Below are 22,229 nucleotides of genomic sequence, written 5' to 3'. Positions count from 1 at the left end.
ATAACTGGTTAGAAAAGGAAGAAGAAAGCCAGAGTTGGATAGTTACCAAAACAAACAAAAAACAAGGAAGAAACGAGTCAAGAAGGAGGGATGGTCAACCTCCAGGAAAACTACAGAGTTCAAGAATAAAGACAGTGAAAAAAGCAGGACATAGGTGACCTTTGAGAGAATAATGGCAGTATTTTGGTGATCATGGAAACCAGATGATAAGAGATTAAGGAGCGAAGTGCTGCTGAGAAAATGGAGGTGTTGAGATAAAATTTTGTCACAAGTTTGGCATTGAATGGAAGGAGAAAAATCATTGGTTTCTAAAATGGCAGCATAATCAAGCCAAATGTGTTTTTTCCCTCCTTTTGTCTTAGGGGGTGAGGGGCAACACATGTTTGAAAAACACTGGCGAAAGAGTCAGTAAAAAGAAAGCAGGTCATTGAGGGAGCAAAGTCTGGGAGGTGGCAAGGAGTCATGGATAGAGAACACAGGTGAAGCAGTTGGTTTTGGAAATAAGGGATAATAGACTTTCATCTGTTAACCTGGAACGTGGGTTTCCACGTTTGTTAAGAATGAATCATCATTAGTGACTCAGAACGGAGTAGTATCGGGGCCCCATGGTGGGGGTGGGGTAGTGGAAGAATGATGACCTTGTCTGGTAGCTCACAGAAGGTCTGCTCTCTCTGGTTACAGTGGTGAATGAGGAGCAGACAGGCGGTGAAGGATCTGATAACTGAGACACTGAATGCCATTTGTTTCGGGAACCTGAGCCCTGTGCCCAGATACAATCTCGGTGCCTTTCTGGTCCCCATTTCTGTCAGTTCTGCAATGGCACTAATAAGAGATGTCTCTTATCTCTGGTAGGTTAATGAGTTTGAAAAGGAAAATTGCAGTTTATTATGCTGGCAGGAAGGGCAATGCAAATGGCAGCTGAGAAACTTAACATGCACCTAAGGGCTTTGAACTTCATTTTAGGAGGCAAACATACTATTCATCAAACAGCACCCTCTGAAGAAGGAAACCAGAATGACAAAATATGCTACATTCAATAGTTTTCAGACTGTGCTCCTAGACCCCCTGGAGACCCCCTTGGTCATCTGCATACTAGGCCCTGATATTATTAGTATTTACAATATGACAGTATCTATAATTCTATCAATGACATAAACTAGAAATTTACCTATGGTATATTAGCTTCTCATTATCATGCTTGGGTCTGGACCACAAAAAATACTAATTGACCTGTAGACCTTCCCTGTCACACAGCAGAAAGAGTCGCTGTGCATCATGACGTCCGTGGAGACATGCCCTCATTCCCACTTTGACCACGAGAGTATTGCCAAGGAATGAATTTCTAGTGGGGTCTTAGTGGAGAATGAAGGCAAGTAAGTTGGTGCTTTTTTCTTGTCTTAACAAAAGCACCAGCATTTATGCCACTACATGGAGTAAACTCTGTTCTGTGAAGGCACGTAGATGGGGAGGGTCCTTGGGATGGATTCTGATGGTAGGTGGCCTGTAGGTTCATTTGTCTTGGAAGACACTGGAAGACAGAAACAAAATTATAATCATTGCCCAATTCTTCCAGGATTTTAGTTATATTTTCCATTACTTCGGCAGGTTCCTTTTTCTGAGTTTTGAATGGGGCCAGGATATAGACAGGAGGTTGATAGTGTAGTGGTGGGAAATGTCCTGTTTCAGGGGAGGAATGTATAGGGAAGAGTGGGACTGATTCTTGGACTGTAGAATAGAAAACAGAGAATGCCTAGTTGTCAACTCTGTTTCACTTACCTTTATTGTATCTTTCGTTGTTACTAAGCTACACTAGGCACAAAGAAATGAAGAATTAATACAGTGGGTAAGACTCATGGTCTGTTCAGCTTATGCTTCCAACTGTGACAGTGACACTAAGAACATACTATTATTATACTCTCCTGACATCACCTGTTTTTCTTAATTGCATGAATGTTTTAAATTACATGCTGGTTCATACTTTTATAGCTGGCTTCTGACAGGAGATTGAAAACTCCAGGGACCTCAAGGATGAGTGGGAGTCAGTTAGTGGTGGTGGGGTGAGGAGAAGGGATTATATTCTGGACAGAGAAAAGAGCATGTGCAACTTCCCTGAGATGAGAAGAAGCAGTGGATGTCTGGGGATTGGAAAGAAGGTCAGTGGAGCCTGGTGAACAAGTGGGAGAGTGGTAGCAGAGGAGACCGTAGGGATAGGCAAAGACCAGAAGCCTAAGAATATTCTTTGTGGGACTCAATGTCCTTTTGAACAGTCTTTGAAAGCAAGTTCATAATGTTAGAAATATCATACTTGGAAGTCTCCATATTCTCAGGCTTAGATTGTACTTTACAATCACTCATTTGAGCACTCATTCAACAAGCATGTATTGAATGTCTACCATATGCCATGTCCTTTGGGCCAGAGTTGTATTTCCCCCAGATCTTTGTATTACAGGCTGCCACTTAGAATGTAGTCACTTTGTTATCTCTGTCATAATAGAGCCAGATTCAGCTTCTTTTCATTATTATTCTCTTTGGTATAGCATTCCTGGTTTGGAGAAAAGAGCCTGATGTCACTGACTTCTGCTGCCAGCAATCTGGAATACATCTTCTAGAGGTGTCCTTAAGCTCCTGGTGGGCAGGAGAAAGAGAGGGAAAGGAAACTGCCGCTGTGTCTTCATGCCATTGATGCAGCATTTGGGGACATGTTAGGCTTAGTTCTCAAAGCTGTCTTATCCTGAGTTCTGTGAGCTTTGACGAGGAACCTATAATTGTCATTTTGAAGGTTGGTGGATGCTACTTTTTTCTTTCTGTTTCTAGCCTTGCTTTATTTAGACTCTGTTTTGTTTTCACCTACTGCCTCTTTCTATTTTTTCCATCTCTTTTATTCCATTATCCTAGCTGTCTCTCTGGCATGGGTTTCAGGAGTAAGGACTCTACTCTGAATAGCAGGGTAAGCAGTGTGACTCAGATGAGCTGACCCTGACCTGGGAAGGAAAGTTTATAGACATCTTCATCTTCAGTACTTATGCTGAAGTCAATGGCAAAAAAAGTGATTTTCTTATCTGGACACCTATTTAAGAAGCTTTCTCCATATACTCTGGGCTTCATTGATCTTACCTTTCTCTGAACTGTATACAACATTGAACAAGAACAATAGGATTTAGCTCTTATGATCTTAGATCATATATTGTTTTGCTCTAGTTTCTAATTCTTTAATAGATGTTGATTTTGTTTCCCTAACAGGATTGCAAACTCACACAGGGAAGAGACAATGACCCTACTTTATTTTCTATCACCCTTAGAGTTAAGCAAAATGGCAGGCATATGGTTTAGCCAATCACTGGTACTTGACTGAGTTGTTGACACATGCCACATTATTTTACAATGAGACTTAACATAGAGGAAGAGCTTTGGATTCTTACGTGCCTTTCTTTTATTATTAGAGAATAATAAACTTTTTTTCTTTTTTAAAAAAATTTATTGAAGTATAGTTGATTTACAATGTTGTGTTAGTTTCTGGTGTACAACATAGTGATCAGTTACATTTTTTTTTTTCAGATTCTTTTCCATTATTAGTTTATTACAAGATATTGAATGTAGTTCCCTGTGCTTTATAGTAGGACCTTGTTGTTTATCTAGTTTGTATTTAGTAGTTTGTATCTATTAATCTCAAACTCCTAATTTATCCCTCCTTGCACCCACCTCTTCTCTTTGGTAACCATAAGTTTGTTTTCTATGTCCCTGAGTCTGTTTCTGTTAAGTAAATAAGTTCATTTGTATCATTTTCTAGACTCCATAAGTAAGTGATATCGTCTGATATTTGTCTTTGTCTGACTTACTTCACTTAATATGATAATCTCCAGGTCCATCCATGTTGCTGCAAATGGCATTATTTCATTCTTTTTTATGGCTGAGTAGTAGTCTTTATCCAATTATCTGTCAATGGACATTTGTCTCCATACAGGTTTACAAAAAGAAAGACAACTGAGGGAGGGTGATGATGGAAGAATTATCAAAAAGTTTATTATTAGAGGGTAATGAAGTTGGAATATGTTATAAATGAAAGGGACAGATGTCACGAGGCTACAGATTAATTCCATCAGATCTTTGGATTGTTGAGACTAAATGGCATGAGGTGAGGGAGGATAGTGTGTGAAGATGAAGACATTCCTTGGTCTTGGCAGCCTATACTTGAAAACCAAGGTGAGTGATTGAGTTGCTGATATTCTCATTGACACAAATTCATGAGATCAGTAATGGAGAAAGAGAAAGAGCTTAGAAGTCAAAGAAATGGGAAAGGGGGTATATTCATTTCCTATTGCTGTTGTAAACAGATTACAGCAAACTTGGTGGCTTAAAACAACACGCATTTATTATCTTACAGTTGTTGAAGCCAGAAGCCCAAAATGAGACTTCCTGGGATAAAAAAAGGTGTGGATAGGGCTGTTTTCCTTCCGAGAGGCACTAGGGGAGAATCTGTTTCTTTGCCTTTTTTTTTTCCAGCTTCTTGAGGCTGTCTGCATCCTTTGGCTCGTGGTCCCCTGCAAAGACCCAAGTAACCATATGTGGAAAAACTTGGGTAAAAAGTATGTAGATGACATAGGAGACATGGGCCTGGAAATGCTGAGTGAGAGCCAGTGCCCTTCGAAAGACGCAAAAGACATTATGTAAATTTTATCAGAGACAGCTGAAGAGCCTAGTCATGCTATTTAAAAATTTTATCATGATTTCTAACTCACATGAATACATCTTGCTTTGCACATGTAATGTGTTTCTATTAGAATAAAAGTATTACTGAGTTCTGTTACTTAAGGTGTAGTATAAGTCCATGTAAGCAGTTTTGTAAATGCTCTTATATTCAGCTTTCTAATCCCAAAGCTAATGCTTAATGTCTCCCCTGTCCTCTGTTTCATGTCCTTCTGTTTAATTCTGTGCCACTTCCCTCCCTCCTCATATTCCATTTCTTCCCCATTGTTTGGGTTCCTAGACTGTTCCCTTTGTTCCTCTACTGACATCATATATGTTTTTAACTGAGCAATTAATAGAATAAATAGAGTCAATCCCAGCATATATACATTATGGGGGCACCAATCCTGTTTTAGGAAACCTCTTAAAATTTAGTCCCACGCTAGTTAGATTTCATGTTTAAAGATAAATCTTAATGGTTCCCTGTAGGCAATGCCCTAGAGTCTCTATGCTTTTCGTCTTGCAGTATTTTGACACATGGCCTGCTTAGGAAAAAAAAAAGCTTTTTTGAGGATACTATATGACTCGTATATCTTTTCTCTAATTTACTTTGGCTAGAGCCATGGATTTGACGTTCACATGGACTATAGTACAATTCTAGTTCATTACTACAATCTGTGCTTTTTATCCTGGAGGTTATTTTACCAGAATAGTTTCAATGAAGACCCCCCAAAAAAGTGACTAGATGTATACCTGCTTTCTGTTTCTGTTATTAGAGGAAGAATTCCTGAGTTTCTGCCCTACTGATAGTGCCTTCTTTCCCAGGATGGCCTCATCTCTCTCACAATGGCTTACAAAGAAACGTGGCTTAAAAACTGAGAATAACTGCTAATGATTTATAATCCTAAGGCAAAGTCATCTTTGTACCATAAAAGCTTGGTCATGATTTGATATAGTCTGAGGTGTGGTGATGAGGAAATGTATGATGAGGAGTTTTAATCTTGTCAGTTAACAAACTTGACAAGATTGAATGCCTGGTGGTTAAATTGTTGGTCTCCGGAATCATGAAGAGTTGGATTAGGTTCTAAGTCCAACACTTAACTAGGTCTATGATTTTATTTATTTTAATTGAAGTATAGTCAGTTTACAGTGTGTTAATTTCTGCTGTACAACATAATGTTTCAGTCATACGTATTCATAGATATATTCCTTTTCATATTTTTTCATTATACATCACTAAAAGATATTGAATATAGTTCCCTGTGCTATACAGTATAAACTTGTTGTTTATCTATTTTATATATAGTAGTGTATATCTGCAAATCTCGAACTCCCTTTAAACAAATTACCTTTCTGAGCTTAACTTTCCACATATGTAGTAATGTATATCACAGAAGGTTAACTGAATTACAGGGAGATTGTCATTGAAGGCTATTTTCCCTAAGGAAGTAGGTAGCTACCCATCGAAAAAATCTAGTAAGTACAGAGATACATTATAAATCAAAGTGAAATAAGGCTGCCTAGGAATATGAATTTAAAAGGGTCAAATTAGGCAGTTTTTCTATGAGTCTGGGGCTCACAGAATTATGGACCTGGGATATATACTTGAGAGCAGTCAATATACTGATTTTTAAGATTATGACACTAGATAAGGTAACCAAGAGAGAGAATTTAGAAAGAGATGGAATGGGGGCCGAGGATCAGTCCCTGGGGCATGGATAATGAGGAACCAGCAAAGTGGACTAAGAGGTATGGCAAAAACAAAGGAAGGAAACCTACCTCTCATGGTAGTTAAGACGGGAGAGTGTTTCAAGGAAGTGGAAGTGGTCAACTGTGTAAAATGAGGCCCGAAATAGCCATTGAACTTGACCCTTTTTAGAAGTTTGGTTATGAAGAAGAGTGGATAATGAGGATGGTAGTTGAATGTGTCATTAAGGAAGGATCTCTCTTTTAAAATATGGAAAAATCTAGCACATGTTTATATACCAGTAGAAATGGCCCATTAGAGAAGGAGAAATCAAGGAAGAGAAAACAGGAGGAGTGGAATCCGGCGTACAAATGGAGGGGTTGACCTTTGTCAGAAGCACGGACACTGCCTTTGTTTCTATATACCTTTAATGAAAAAGAATATGAAAACATGTGTGTGTATATGTATAATTGGGACATTATGCTGTACACCAGAAATTTGACACACTGTAACTGACTATACTTCAATAAAAAAAAAAGTGCGTAGCACAATGCTTGACATACAGAAGTGCTCAGTAAGTAGTAGCTGTTATGCTTATTGTTATTGTTGTTTTTAACTCAAGAGCTATGCTGACTTGCATATGGAAAAGACAGTTTAAGCATGCTCAGAGCCCAAGTGGAATACAGCCTGGGCCAGGAGTTGGTATTTAGGGTGTGCTATTCTAAACAAAGACTTAAATAAATGTGGTTTTGAGGTATAAAAGCATTTGGTTAAGTTGGCCCACCTAACCTAGCCATATTTTTAATATCAAGTGAGGTTGTGAGGCATCTTTGATTATGACATGGACAAAAAGACATGGTACTTTTATTTTATCAATTAAACTTCAAAGACGTGGCTCTGAGAAATGGGCAAATTGAGCTCTGTTGAGATTCATTGATTAGTACATCCATGAATCCATGGATAGGTAGCCAACACTCTCCCAGTGCCTGTTGTCCCTGTAACACATGGACTTCAGGATAGAATGAAGCGTTCCCATTCGTTATATTTACCTCAGCAAAATGTGCTTCCATATGATGACATTAAGCAATAAGTGTTTTGTGATTTACGTTGTTTATATGATGTCATTGTGCTCTCAATACGAGCTGAAGGCTTTTAGCTATTATTCCTTTCGAAACAAGTCCCTTTTTCTTAAGGGCTGATACTCCCCAGCATCCTGAAATGCTTTTTGCCTAATCATCTCTGGATATAAATGCAAGCTTTGTGATTTTTTCCAAAAACGCTTCAAAGTTTCCTATAAACGTATGTATTATTTTAAAATTATTTCCGCATGTGGTCCTTATGCAACCAATGTAAGTCTAAATATTTGATTGGTTTTTCACCGTATGTTCTTTAGATAAAGAAGAGTTTGCTTGGTATTAGAAATGAAAAATGGAATATGCTTTGAAGCTTTCAATCTGTCATTTAGGATCAATAGGAGAGAGAAATATTTATTAGGCTCTTTGAACAATTGTCTGTTATCTTGGTTAGTTTTTAAGAAGCTACCTGGGCAGGAAATGGGCTGCTGCGTTGGTTTTGAACATACCTTCTTATTGATGCCATATGTTTGTTCTCCTGATGATTGAGCCTGGCCCTTTGCTTCCTATGAATTTCCAGATTCCTGAAAATTTACCTCGTCTCTAGGATTAAGCCTTTCTCGTTCCCATATCCTGGCTTTGTCTAGCCTGTCATAATTTGTCCTGTGTTTTCAGACTTGTGTGTGCTTGCCTGATTTAATTCACTATCTTGTCTCAAATGCTGAATCAGGTGTGCCTTCTGACTTAGGAAGGAGCCCGGGAGTGATCCTTGTACTAGAGTACCAGCTTTTTACTCTTGCCTCCATGTTGTACTGTGACTCCCAGCACTGGCATTGAAAGCTGGATAAATCATAGGTCTGAACCCGTACAGCATTTCTGATTTTCACAGCAGTAGTGGTGGAATATAAAGGATGCTATATTTGAAGTCTGAATCGCTAGGTTTAAATTTTTTCACTGCCCCAAACTCACTATATGTCTATGAGCAAATAGCTTTTCTTAAATTTAGTTTCCTCTTTAGGAAAATTAGGAAAAATTATTAGGAGTAGTTTTTACCTAATTCATTTTTCTGAGGATTAAATAAGAAATAAGATATCATATGTAAAAAACAACCTAACATGATAACTGGCACATGTTTGTTAAATCAGATGATTCTGTTTCATTAAGTAGTTTGTTTTAATAGATAAGCTTAATTGATTTTCAGGGCGAACACTAGTCCCTAAGTAAAAAGTATTAGTGACAAAAGTTTCCTGGTCAGAAGTCAGAAAGAAATTACACACAAACTCATTTTAACAAGGTCCCAAGTTTCCCAATTAATTTGTCTTCAATTCTTATGTATTCAGATCACCAATTGCATTATGTCTCTTCTGAAAACAATTAATATGACAACCTGTGAATTTCTTGTGGAGAAGCTGAATATCTAGAACTGAACAAAAACAAGACAATGATTACAAGACCAAATATTTATTCGCATTTGGTGGTGAAGCCTTTTGTTATCCAAGAAATAATTTGATTTGAAGTTTTATTTATGTATAAGATGTGATTTGCTTCTGCTGTTCAATGTGCCACTCATTAGAACAGCAACAGAATATGAGATTTTAATGTATAACTTTTTGGAGAAGATATGGTGAAGTCATGCTCTGGAAATACAACTCCATGTGATTAAAATGACTGCTGTCATATGGTCTAACCATAAAGAAGGTGGGACAGTGAATCAGCTCTTTTAGACTACTTTGTAGATAGGTATTTTTTTAAACTTTTTTTTTTATTGAGTTATAGTCATTTTACAATGTTGTGTCAAATTCCAGTGTAGAGCACAATTTTTCAGTTATACATGAATATACACATATTCATTGTCACATTTTTTTTTTGCTGTGAGCTACCACAAGATCTTGTATATATTTCCCTGTGCTATACAGTATAGTCTTGTTTATCTATTCTGCATATGCCTGTCAGTATCTACAAATTTTGAACTCCCAGTCTGTCCCTTCCCACCTCCCCTCCCCCTTGGCAACCACAAGTTTGTGTTCTATGGATAGACAGGTATTTAATATAGCATTCTGTTCAATGCTCAGGACAACCCTGTGAGGCAAATATTATTTCTGATTTGTAGATGTGAAAATAGAAGCTCATAGAAGTTAAATAACCTGTTTATATAAGGTTTATACAGCTAGTTCAGAGTGCAGCTTGGATTCAAACGCAGGTCTTTCTTTACTCCAGTTTCCTGTGTTCTTTTCACTACTTGGGTGAACTAGTCCTGTCTCCTGATATCAGAATGGTAGAAGAGACCCTCTGTACTTGGAGACTGTTCAGTAGTTATTCCAACTCCTGGCTGTGAGCGGACACTGCTGAGCGCAAGAGGATAGGGTAGTGAGGGGACAAAATGGGCAAAGGCTGGAGTAGCTCACATTCAGAGGCCTGTTGTTTGTATTCAGCTAATTCATGAACACCGCACATTAGACCTGCAGGTATGTAAAACTCAACTGTTCCCACCTGCCATCCTCAAAGAAGGGAAGAGAAAAAGGAAAGGTCAGTGCTGAGGAAGTACATCACTGTCATATGTGGAATAGTATCTGTTAAAATGTTCTGTGTCATGTCATCCTCATCACTATCTTACCAGGGGGTAGCAGCAGGGTTTTTTACTCACCACTGTTGTTTTCACTGGGAAATAAATCAGAGATGCTACAGTCTTCTGCCCCCAAGAGAGTTGTATAGGTTTTTAGTGCTTTTGTCATGCATCCTACAGATAACTTCTCCCAGAACAATTTAGCCATCACTTTCATTCTCGTTAACGTATACGGCCATCCATAATGTTATAGTGCAGAGTCAGATTCCGTATTTCAGCTCTTCCATTTATTATTTAGGTGCCGATGATCAATTTACTTAATCTCTCTGAATCTCACTCCCTTCTATCAAATGGGTCTAATACTACCTTGAAGATGTATAATAAATAGGAAAGGAGGAAAAATATGTACACATTCCCTTATAGTCTGTTAAAATGTCACATGGAGTTGAATGAAAGCCACTTCTATTGCTGATAATGACAACACTCTTGTAGTAACTTAAGTTCCGTTAGCTCTGCACTGCTCATGAGGGCTGTTATGTGTGTATGGATGTGTTTTCTCTCCACATGTAGGCTGCTTTTCTCTTGAGGACAAGGGGAGAATCTAATAACATTTTTATATCTCTTGGACCTTTCATAGGTATTTAATACATGGTGGTTCCTTGTAATTATTACAAAGTTTTTGCCTACAACAACAGCATTCAGACCACTTTATTTATTTATTTGTTTTTTTGTTCCACATTCCATTCCATAAACTACCAAAGCTGATGCAGAGATGAAGCAGTACCTCCACTTCTTTTGGCCTTCTCGTTTTTTAATTTATTTGCATACCTACTTGCTGTGACTATCCTAGAAAAGTTACATAACACTTTGAACTGATTTTGAAGATAGTTATTAAACAAATTTAACGGTTTTTTTTTTTTTTTTACTAGATATTCTGTCTGCAGTTAATGAAAGCTATAGGTGGGAGTGTCTTTCATTATGTCATGTGATTTGACTAGTAGCCTTTTACGGCAGGAGTAGCTTATTGATGATGTTTTTTCTTTTTCAAAAATGGAAATTTCTATTTAAATAGCTAGTTTAAGGATTCTTAGTAAATACAGTATTTTAAAACTAGCTAACTAACAATTATCAAATGCTCATTATGTGTCAGATTCTCTTCTAAGTCCTCTGTGCACATTAAATTCTTTAATCCTCACAATAACTCTATGAGGTAGAACATCATTATGATCCTCATTTTACAGATAAAGAAACTAAGGTACAGAGAGGATAAGTAACTTGCCCAAGCTCACACAGCTAATATGGGCAGGGATTCACACATAGGTGATCCAACTCCAGAATCTGCTTCTAGTTTCAAAATTATACTGCCTCTTACTATCTCTTGGTGCTAGGTTTTTAAATGAAATGAACTCTAGGTGTCATTACCACTCATTCTGAAATATTAGCATTTATTTGGATTCTTGATCTCATTTATAGACCTTAAGATTTTTCCTTTATAATTGGCTTTGCTTCTCTTAGCTGGGAATCCAAAATTTTTCATTTTTTTTTTTTTTTAACAACCTTGCATCAGAATCCATTGTAAGGATCTTGAACATTCTCGGCACAAGAAAGAAAATTGTAACTGTATGGTGACAAATGTTAACTGAACTTATTGTGGTGATCACTTTGCAATACATACAAATATCAAGTCATTATGTTGTACCCCTGAGACTAATACAATGTTATGTCAATTTTACCTCAGTTTAAAAAATCCATTGCATGTACCTTTCTTCATGTGCTATCTAATTAAAATATTCCATTTTGTTCCTATATTTTAAAGATATATTTATAAATATATCTGTATATTTATCCATCCAAATTTTCTGATCTCTTCTTACTATTCTGCTTATGTGAAACTGAAGCTCACAGAAGTCTATTAGTCTCATGTAAACATGACTCTGGCATGCAGTTAGCTATGCAGTCAAAAGAGAGCAATTTTTCATTTTTTCTTCGAGTACCTCTTTTTCTGTCTGCCTGTATAGGAATCTGTCGGCTGTGTTTGGTGTTGTTTGAAATTTATATACAATACATCAGCAAGTAGACCTCATCTCTTATATAGCCTTGGCGCCATACTGTTTTAGAAACACACATGTCATATTAATTTAAAAACCAACAGATATGTATTCCTCCCAGACAAAAGGAGTTTTGAGGATAAATGTATTTTCACCATAGCATTTGAATGATTCCTTTGGTTTCTAGAAACTAAAACATTAAACATGTCTACGCAGCTCTATTTGCCTCAGATTAATCATTGTGAAGTTTTCAAAAAATACCATTTAAAGGTAGCTAATAGCTGATGTTTCAAGCCCCAGTTGTTCATTGTGGAATATTTTGCTTTGTGTACTTTCACACTGGTTTTTCTCTAAAGCTTTGAGACTCTGTTCTTCTTGGTATGTCTTTCTGAGCAGGGAGATTGGGAAAAGAAATAAAAGGAAACTTTTTCTGAGGAGGTGGCACATTTTCTTTTGAGAATTTGATATAGAGGATGGATCGCTTTCTTCCCGGTACTTTATGGAGATTTTCATGAAATAAATTGCTTCTTTCATAGGAGTAGGTTACAGCTCCTGTTCTTTAGGTATTCTGACTACAGTGAAACCTTAAACTGGAACATTTCAGTTTGAAATGAATTCTCCTGGAAGAATTTCTTCTTGAGGTTCACAAAAAAATACTGTTTTCCCCTTGAAACACATAGAAATAATTCATTTTCACCTCAGTCTGATTTCTGTTTTTGCTAATCCGACTCTGCTTTGGCTTTCACTGCTTTAAAGGTGCATCTCTTTATATATGTGGGCTCAACATCAGTTGAAACGTTCATTTTGGCTCCCCAGACAATTTCATCTTGTTCCATTTATATTCTTCTGAATCTCATAGAAATTTCCCATTGAGGGGCTTTTAATATAAGAATCTAGAATTATAAGAATGGTAATTTGTATGGAAAAAATATATATCATCTATTCTTTGAGCACAGGATTACTCCTGCACAATTTTTTTCTATCATTTCAGTATATTGTTCATTGTTATCTGACTTCCTCCACTCACTTGCATTTTAATATGCACCATAAATACTGTTCATTTTTGAATGGTGAAAGCAATTTTCAGAGGGGAGGGGCACAAAGAAATCTTTTCATGTTTAAATTATAATCATTTTATGAAATTGTTTAAGTTTATTGAATCTGAATTTGGTGTGAAATCATTTGGTTCTTTTAAACACACACACGCACGTGCGCGTGCATGTGCGTCAGCCTTTTGAGTCATCCATTCAAAGCCAGACTAGCTGGGTTAATTAGAAACAGCCAAGATACATATGGTGCCACCAGAAGCCTGTGTTATAGGAGAAAGAGTCCCTTTGGGGAGGTTTGCCCTAGGAGAGGCTGGAGCTAGTTATGCCAAGAGGACAGCAAGAGTTCGTTAAGGACAATTTGGGAAAGTTAGTTGGATCTTAGAGACTTCTGTTAGTCAAAAAGGTTGTAAGTCAGGTTTTTAAACACTGGGGCTTGACTTACCTAGTGCGGATAAACTAATATTGGGAGAGCCAAATCAACAGAAAACTGAGAAGAAATTTGTAAAGTTAAGAATCAACACTGCATTCTTTCTTTGAAAATGGGTTCCTCTTTGTTCTTTGCTCTCTTTAATATTACACAAATATATTAATTGTTTTTCTTTTGTTTGTTGGTTGGTTTGTCTTGGTAATCTAGTTGGTTTTCTTTATTCATAATCTACAAGTCTTTTCATCTGAGCCTCGAAGTCTGCTTTTCTTCCCCAAACAAAGGAACCACTAATACTTGGTGACAGCAACTAAAGTAGATTTAGGCATTATCCTGGAAACTGAATAGTCATTTAGGATGCATCCTAACTACTTCCTAATGCCAAGCACAGCTCTTGAGTAGTTGTAGCTGTGTTCACTTGCATTGCTCTGATCATATCTTGATGCAAAATTTTTCCATCTGTTTTCTTCTATTTGTCATGCCATCTCTCCTTGTCATTCAGTATATTGCTGAAAACCTCTTCTATAAAATCTTCCTGATTTGATGGAGTGAGAGACAGTGGAGCACCCATGGTTACTCAGTCTCTTACCTATTCTCTTCAGAATCCTTGCCCACTGTGGTTGTTTATCTCTGGGATGGTTTTAATATTGTATTTTCTAACTTGTCCGTTGGCTCTCTGTCTACATTTCTATTGGCTTTCTAAAGTTTTTAGATGTTAGTAGGGCCTGTGGTTTTGTTTGATTATCTCTTAACTACATACAGTCATGAATCATCTATAACAACAAATAATTGAAAAATGGCTTCTGTTGGGTTTTGGAGGATGTATTATGATACATAATAACATTAAAGTCAATTTGCATTCCCTGAACACCCACCACTGAACATTAGAGAAAAATGGCCCCAAAGCTGTATGGGGGAGATAAGAGGAAATCAGTTATAAATATTTTACACACATACAAATGGTTCACTTGTAGTGATTGAGAGCTGTTATTCTCATTCATAGCCTCTGATATAAACAAACACTTTACAGGGCTTACTGATGAATAAAAATATAAAGAATGCAAAACTTTGGTAGAATTTCATGTTGATTAGTAACAGTTTTGCTCTTGGGTCTACAACATATGGGGGTAATGCAACCTGGGCTCTTCCTGCTCACCATAAGTGTATTTGTGGGCTTAGATGGGCTTGAAATCAAGCCAGAAATGGTCAAAGGTAGTTTCTGCTACCAACCCACCCCTCCAAGCCTCTTCTTTGGTGCTTCTCCTTTTGAATCATGTATCCTCTTGTTCTATTCTTATCTTCTCAGAACATGAAAGATGAGCCTATCTTCAGTCTCCTTAAGAGAGGTCCCTAGTATTTACTCCTGAAAAGGGAAAATTCGGTAGAAAATCAATCCCTGTCATTGTTTATGAGTACTTCTTTTTTTTTTTTTTAAAGCATATTGTTAGAATGATCAAAGATTACATTTGCCTAATAAAACTCCCTCCATCTAGAAATGTACTTTTCTAAAAGCCTAAAAATCACTTTCTAATATATCTGTTTTCATTATTGATGGATTGAGTTGTAGTTTGACTTTGAGGTTTGATTGAATACTGACTCAAAAACCCGTGTAGTTGGGGGAGGGTATAGCTCAAGTGGTAGAGTGCATGCTTAGCATACACAAGATCCTGGGTTTGATCCCCAGTACCTCCCCTAAAAATAAATAAATAAGTAAACCTAATTACCTTCCCCTTAAAAAAATTAAAAAAAAATTTTTTTTCTTTAATTAAAAAAAATCTGTTAGTAACTACTGAATCTGAGATACAGAGAGGGTAAGTGATTGTCTTAAAGCTATTTAGGTGTTTCATGAAATAAGTATGTTTGATTTGCTATTCTCCTTGAAAAAATATTTCCAGGTTAAACAGATTCTGTAAACTGGTCTTAGAGGGAAAAGAGAAAGTCTGACCTAAGTGTTTAAATCTCAACAACCTGGCTCAACCCTATATGGCCAAATTTATGTCTTCAGTTTATGTCCCAGGTTTATGTCCCAGGTCATATTGTTCTTTTAGGTTGGTTGATGTGTTTTTGAAATGTCATTTCATTGGCATTTGAAATTTCTATCTATGCCTTCTACTTAAAAAAAAAAAAAACAAACCATAGTCCCCCAGCACTTTGTATAGGGCTAGGCAAACTATAGGCTCAAAGTATTAAGGTAAAAAAATCTTACGTCTCCTACTTGTGTATTGTAGAAATTTATGCAGCTAACACTGGCACCACTGATAGACATTATTAAAACTGAAGCTTTTCTTCTCCCCCTCACCTGTCCCACTTGAAGTCTTACCTGATAGGCTAGCAGTGCATTAGAAAAAGCCGTTCTGTAGGTGAAACCCTTAACCGCAGTTTCAAAACAGAAGAACTTGCCTTAAGGTCCACTGACTTCAATCTCATTTCCCACAGCCAGCCGTAACATTGTAGTAGCAGTTATGTTTGGCTTCCTTTTGGTAGTGATTACATCAAAAGTTTGTTCTTATTTTTCAAGCACCGACATTAGGGAGTCAGCTGAGAGAGGTTAATGGGGTGACCCATTCTGTTTGATGGTATTTGTTATAGACACCAAGAAACAACCACAGTGATCTCTAGGCTATGTTTAAAAATGAATACTGCAACTTACTTGTATACTGGTTTGTGATTTTTTCACTATTATTATTATTAGTAGTAGTATTTATATACAGGTGAAAGAAAAGAACATAACATGTTGTAGCTAGTTTGGAGTTTGGTCTTCCTGAGGCATGTGTGGGATGTCATAACTCCACATAAAATTTAACATGGTCATTTTCTCTGCTTTGTTTGAGCTGTAATCTCGCCTTTACCATGTAGGCTTGGAAAGGTATTTCCATTTACCTTTTCTTGTACTATGTATGTGGAGATAGGAGTTCTGGTTCCCCCTCTGCCACAGAGTAGTTCTGTGATCTTGGAGAATTTACCTTTATGCTTCTTGCATTTCCTGATTTGTAAAAAAATTATGAAGTTGAACTAGATCATAGTTAGGAGTGGGGTTATTTATCAGAATCAACTTTGAGGCTTTTCCAACCTCCTAACCAAGGTCTAACACAGTCCTCTGATGTCTTTGAAGTTCAAAGGTACTACTGCCTGGAGAGCGTGGTGGTGGGGTTCCTTATCTGTGCTGAGATGGAGAGCGGAGGTTGAGAACCACAGGACTGGATTCTCCTTGAGCTCACTTCCATCTCACACATACCACTTACATTACTGACTGCCAGGCAGCCTCAAATTGTGTGTGGCTGTCGGAAAGGACAGTCATGTTTTGTTGATGTTATATTCCCTGGTAACAAAACTTGACAGAGATTTTCTGCTACTTAGAAGTGTTTCCAGTGGATGCAACCGGTGTTCCAGGTTCTTGTCCCGTCCCAGAAAGAATTCAGAGACAAGACATAGTGGTTAAGAAAAGTAAAGTGAGGATTTATTAAAGGATAGATAGTACACTCTCAAGAGGAGAGCAGGCAGGCTCAGGTGAGTGGCTGCCCTGTGTTTCTTTGGCAAGTTAGTTACACAGGGTGTAAAAATGGGCAGAATATTCATTGGGGAGGGAAGGGTTTGAGGTCGTATTCCCTGATTATGATCCCAACTCCACCTTCCCAAAGGGAAGAGGGATTTTTGTCCTTATTTCGTATGGATCGGAGTTGTTATGGCGTTTGTGCCCGATGGGTGCTTCTAATCTGCAAGGTTAATTTTATCAAAATGAGGATATAATGAGCAAAAGGTTACATTCTGACACTGGAAATTCCTGCCATTTCTCACCTTTCTTTGTTGGTCTCCAGGCCACTCATCACCCCAAAAGTTGCGACCCCTTATCAACCCAAAGGTTCCTCCTTTTCTTTCTCTGCCCAGGGACCCCTGGTGCTTACATGTTGTATGCTTTCCTGCATTTGGCTTGTGCCCCTCCTTTCTGCCCAATTCCTGCCATTTGGTCTGGGTCCCCCTTTTTCTGCTCATATCTAGCTATCTGCCTGCTCTAACAGAAGTAGTTATAAACATCTACAACTTGTCTATTTTAGAAATACTTGTGTCTCAGATGGTGTTTCCTAGAAGCTAAGCCTGAGATTAGGATTCTTGTGCAAATGGTTTACTGGGGGAGTGAGCTCAAGAAAAATGTGTAAGGGAGTAAGGAAAGCACGAGAGGGCAGCAGAAGAAGCTAAGTTAAGTGTGTGGCTTCTAGGAGAAGTATAGTCTGATCTGAGGCATTTGGAACGTGAATTACCTAACAGAGTTTGTCCTGCCCGGAGGTAAAGGAGAATAGACTTTTGTACCCCTGCATCTGTCAGTCATTGGCTATGAGTTGCCTCTGGGATGAGAGGCATAATCTCCCTAACATAATCAGGTGGGTCCTGGGAAGGGTGCAGCTTTACAGCCATTAGCAACCAACTGGCCCCGTAAGGGGCATCTGGTCAGGGCGCTAACAGCATCTGTGTCTGCTACAGCTAACTCCCTTATGGAGAATTAAAATTCCCTTTGGTTTCACATCTGCTTGTAGGCACTTAACAGATACATTTAATAACTGCCTTTTCTTTGGAATGTAATTCAAGTCAGGTATTTATTGCGTGCTTACTCTTTGTCAAGCTGCATGATGCTAGGTAATTTGGAGAATATTAAGAAAAATGGATCATCATTCTTGTTCTTGAAAAGCTGACATTTTCAGTGGTCTGACAAATACTGTGTACATAATATTGTAAGATATCAAAAATAAAGATACGATCATACGTTACACGAATGGTACCAGCTGGTATCAGAGGAAGCATCTTAGGTGATTAGTGCAGAGTGATTTTGAGAAAAGATTCGAAGTGCTGAGGGATGCAGTCCTTAGTAGGGACAGTCGGTTGTTATAGTGGGCAGCTATAAGGAGAAGCATCATGGAGGAAAGTGGGATTTGAGCTGAGCCCACAAGGACTGATGAAAAAGAATGTGGCAATTATATGGGGGAAGAGATGTTGACAGTGTGTAAAACCTCAGTAAACTCTTTGGTGCATTATACACTGTGTTGCGAGGGAGCGTTGAAGGGCATGGCGTAGCTGGACCAGAGGATTTGTGTTGCAAGGAAAAGAACATAGTGAGACAGATGGCACTGGAATGTGAATTAAGTAGGGAGGCAGAGGAATCTGAATTCATCTCTTAGGCAGGGATGAGCTTCAGAAAGGCCTTGAGCATGAGAATGGTACAATTAAATGATGTTTTAGGAAGGATCATCTGGACAACATGAAATTGCCAGAGCTGTCTTTAATCTTTAATATGTTCTCAATTTTTAAAAGTGGATAAATAGTCTTTAATATATCAGGAACTAGTTGATTTAAATCCTTCATGTTAGTGACTTGTATGTGGACTGCAGTTACCTAACTCAGAGCTTCTGCTTGATTACATTCAGGTTTTCAGAAACAGCTGTGCAGGTCATAGGGCAGCCCCGATTTTCTTTTAAACAAGTATCATTAAATGATGAGAAAGAAAAGACTCATTCAAAACTTTCAGTTTGACTTTCAAACCAATGCCCAGGGATAATTATTCATAATCATTCCTAAGTCTGAAATGTGACATTGTTTCATGAGTCACCATCTAGGTTTAACCACATAAGCACACACAAAAAAAGCGCAGCGTAATTCTACACAGGCGATTTGGGAAAGCATTCAGAGAAACTGTCTGCCTTTTTATGTTGACTTCCTGTGTATAAATATGGAATCCTAACAGCCCAAGGACACTGTGCAGTAGGAGTACATTCAGTAAACAGCATGTGTCGAGCACCCACTGTATGCAGAAAACCTGGAATGGGGGCTGCTTACAAAAGAGAGAAAATGTTTTTGCCTTTGAGGATACTGTGGTATAAAATAGGCAATAGAATGTTTGAAAAATGTATGAGGACGTTTGTTAAAGCAATATTTAAAAGAGGATAAATAAGAAAGAAACTGAGAGTCAGTGCCAGAGAGCCAGAAGTCACATGATAGGGTCGAGGCCTGTGGGAGTCACAAGATAATAATTTTCTGACCTGGGCTGTTTTTCCCTTGCATTGGTGTGGGTAATCAACAGAAAGGAACACTGATTCCTTCCTGACCAGCACTTTCAGTTGCATCAGATTCAAAAATATCCATTCTATTAATATTGTTCCTTAATGGCAAATCATCATGTCTTTCTAGAAGAGCCAAAATCTTTTGTGAATGAGGTACAGTCGTCCCCTCTTATCTGCAGGAAATACATTCCAAGACCCCCAGTGGATGCCTAAAACCTTGGATAGTACCAAGCCCCATACACACACACACACACACACACACACACACACACACACACTATATTTTTTCCTATACATACATTCCTATGATAAAGTTTAAATTAGAAATTAGGCACAGTAAGAGATTAGCAATAATAACTAATAATACAATTAAACAGTTACAATGATATACTATAATAAAAGTTATATGAATGTGGTCTCTCTCCTTAATCACCTTGTTCAGCTCTGCCAGAAGTGAGGCAGTGGCTTCTTCATTGTCAGTTGTAGCCTCTCCAATAATTTCTATATTTTTCAGTCCCAACCTATTCCTGAATCGATATAACCAACCCTTACTTGCAGTAAATGGCTTGATGTCACTTATCTCAAGGGATTCCATGCTGAAATCTTTATACAGGTTCCATGCTTTCTGGCACAACATGTTGCTGTCAGTGGGAACACGTTTTCTGTTCATGTCTTCCACTCACAAATTTAATGTCTTTTCCATCTTAACTAAGCACTTAATCATGCACTGTGGCCATACCTTTTGCAGTTTGAGGTGTGATAGCAAAAGTACCATGAATTTCTTTCTCCTTCACAATCTCACAGAATGTTCCTTCTTACCATAGATCTTAGAAATCTCAGCATACATTTTTTTCTTTCCTTATGAAGTTGAGAATATTTACTTTTTCATGCTTCCTGTACAGAAGCACTTCTACGGCTTCTCTTTGGCAGATCCAAATTGCCGGCATTATGACTCTTGCGCTTTCGGGCCATTATTAAGTAACATAAGGGTTACTTGAGTACAAGCACTGAGATAGCAGGATAGTCTCTCTGATAACCTTCATGGCTGCTAAGTGACTCATGGGCATGTTATGCTGGACAAAGGGATAATTCATGTCCAGGATGGGATGGAGCTGCATGGCATGAGAGTTCATCACACTATTCAGAATGGTGTGCAATTTAAAACTTACGAATTTTTTCTGGAATTTTTCATATAATATTTTTGGATGAAGGGAACTGTGGGTAATTGAAACTGCAGAAAGCAAAACAACTGATAAGGGGGGACTACCATATATTATATAGAAGGCTTTTATAAGTGACTCTAGAATCATAGATTCTCTGTTCCTCATGCCACTATGTCTATTCACTCTGGGCTAACTAAGGAATTGACCACTGTCCTGGCTGTAAGTAAATCTCCATCTTCTTAACTCATCAGTGGAGGTCCTAAGACTGAGGTCCATACAGGGGTCCATAAAACAAGACAGGATGTGGGATTCCAGGGTGGTAGATGGGGTGGCAGAGCTTGGGGCTACCAAGTCAGACTAAGCTTAGCTGAAGTTGGCAACTATTTACTCAAGTGGATTAGGGATCAAGAATATGTAATCCAAGGGGAAAGGATGGAGAGAGAGAATGGCAATCTGGAACAGAGTGGGCTAGAAACCAAGGCTGATGCATGATGAGAAAATTGTGATTCAAAATAGAAGGAGCTAAAAGGTTAGTATGGCAGAGGTTAAGCCAAAGCGAGGGACAAAAACCTAGATTTCTCCTCGCAAAGTGTCTCATAGATTTATTATAGGGCCTGTATCCTTGAGCACGTGGTTAATAGCACAAGTTTTAGAATCAGATAGCCTGAAAACCATTCTCAGCTCTGCTAACTACCAGCTATGGTACCCTGATTAAATTCCTTAACTGTGGTAAGGCTCAGTCGTTGAAAATGAGGACAGCTCTAGTATTTGACCACAGGGATTTGTGGTATCAGTTAAATGGAACAACATTTGTTAAATATCTGACTCAGTGCCTGGCACAGAGTGAGCATTCAATATAAAGTACCTGGAATTACTCTTACAACTGCTGCTGCTTCCCTTCCTCCACCACACGGTCATTAACACAATTTGGAGCAGCAAAACAACAGTATATGGTAGTCCAGGAAGGTGGAACCAGATGATTTGGGATGTCTTTTACTTTTGGGAACATTCTCTAGACTAGAGATTGTAAAATATTTGAGACATAGAAAATTTCAGTTACCTGCAAATCAAATATTTATTATCTCAAAGCCCAAAGCCTTCTAAAAGCTGAAACTCAGCTGTGTATTTGATATGTCAACAAGACAACATTCACATTCACGACAGGAGAACAAATCAGAACAAATTCCCCAGAAGCTCACATGAAAAATGGATGACAAAAATTAGTCTCTAGCCAAAAGGGAATGACTTGATAAAGAATTATTTTCTACATGACCTTGAAAGGTCATGAATGATGAAATGCCTTTAAAGGCTTTCACATTCATTGTTGTGGATTCTTGTATCTTTAGAGAGTATGCACACTTAATCTTGGAATAATTTCTTATACTTCTTTACCTCCACTCCTGCCATGCTTAGTACTAGTGTCTTACACATAATGGTAGTGGGCACTCACACAGTTTCAGCTCATAGAAATTGCTAACTATTTTTGGCCTTT

General features: G+C 38.0%; 1 protein-coding gene and 1 long non-coding RNA gene across 2 annotated transcripts in view; one reads left to right on the top strand and one right to left on the bottom strand.

Annotated features, from left to right (window-relative positions):
* IL1RAPL2 (interleukin 1 receptor accessory protein like 2) overlaps positions 1 to 22,229 on the top strand; it is an 809,106-nt gene that overhangs the window by 98,878 nt on the left and 687,999 nt on the right. The window lies entirely within an intron of this gene.
* Positions 1,045 to 4,027, bottom strand: LOC116662212. Its single transcript, XR_004318215.1, has 3 exons — positions 3,946 to 4,027; positions 2,659 to 2,663; positions 1,045 to 1,056 (listed from the first exon to the last, which is right to left on the bottom strand). It is a non-coding gene; the product is annotated as an uncharacterized LOC116662212 (long non-coding RNA).

This window comes from Camelus ferus, chromosome X, assembly GCF_009834535.1.
Source record: "Camelus ferus isolate YT-003-E chromosome X, BCGSAC_Cfer_1.0, whole genome shotgun sequence".
Classification (NCBI taxonomy): Eukaryota; Metazoa; Chordata; class Mammalia; order Artiodactyla; family Camelidae; genus Camelus; species Camelus ferus.
Note: the sequence above shows the minus strand (reverse complement) of the source record. Positions and strands in the feature narration are given on the sequence as shown.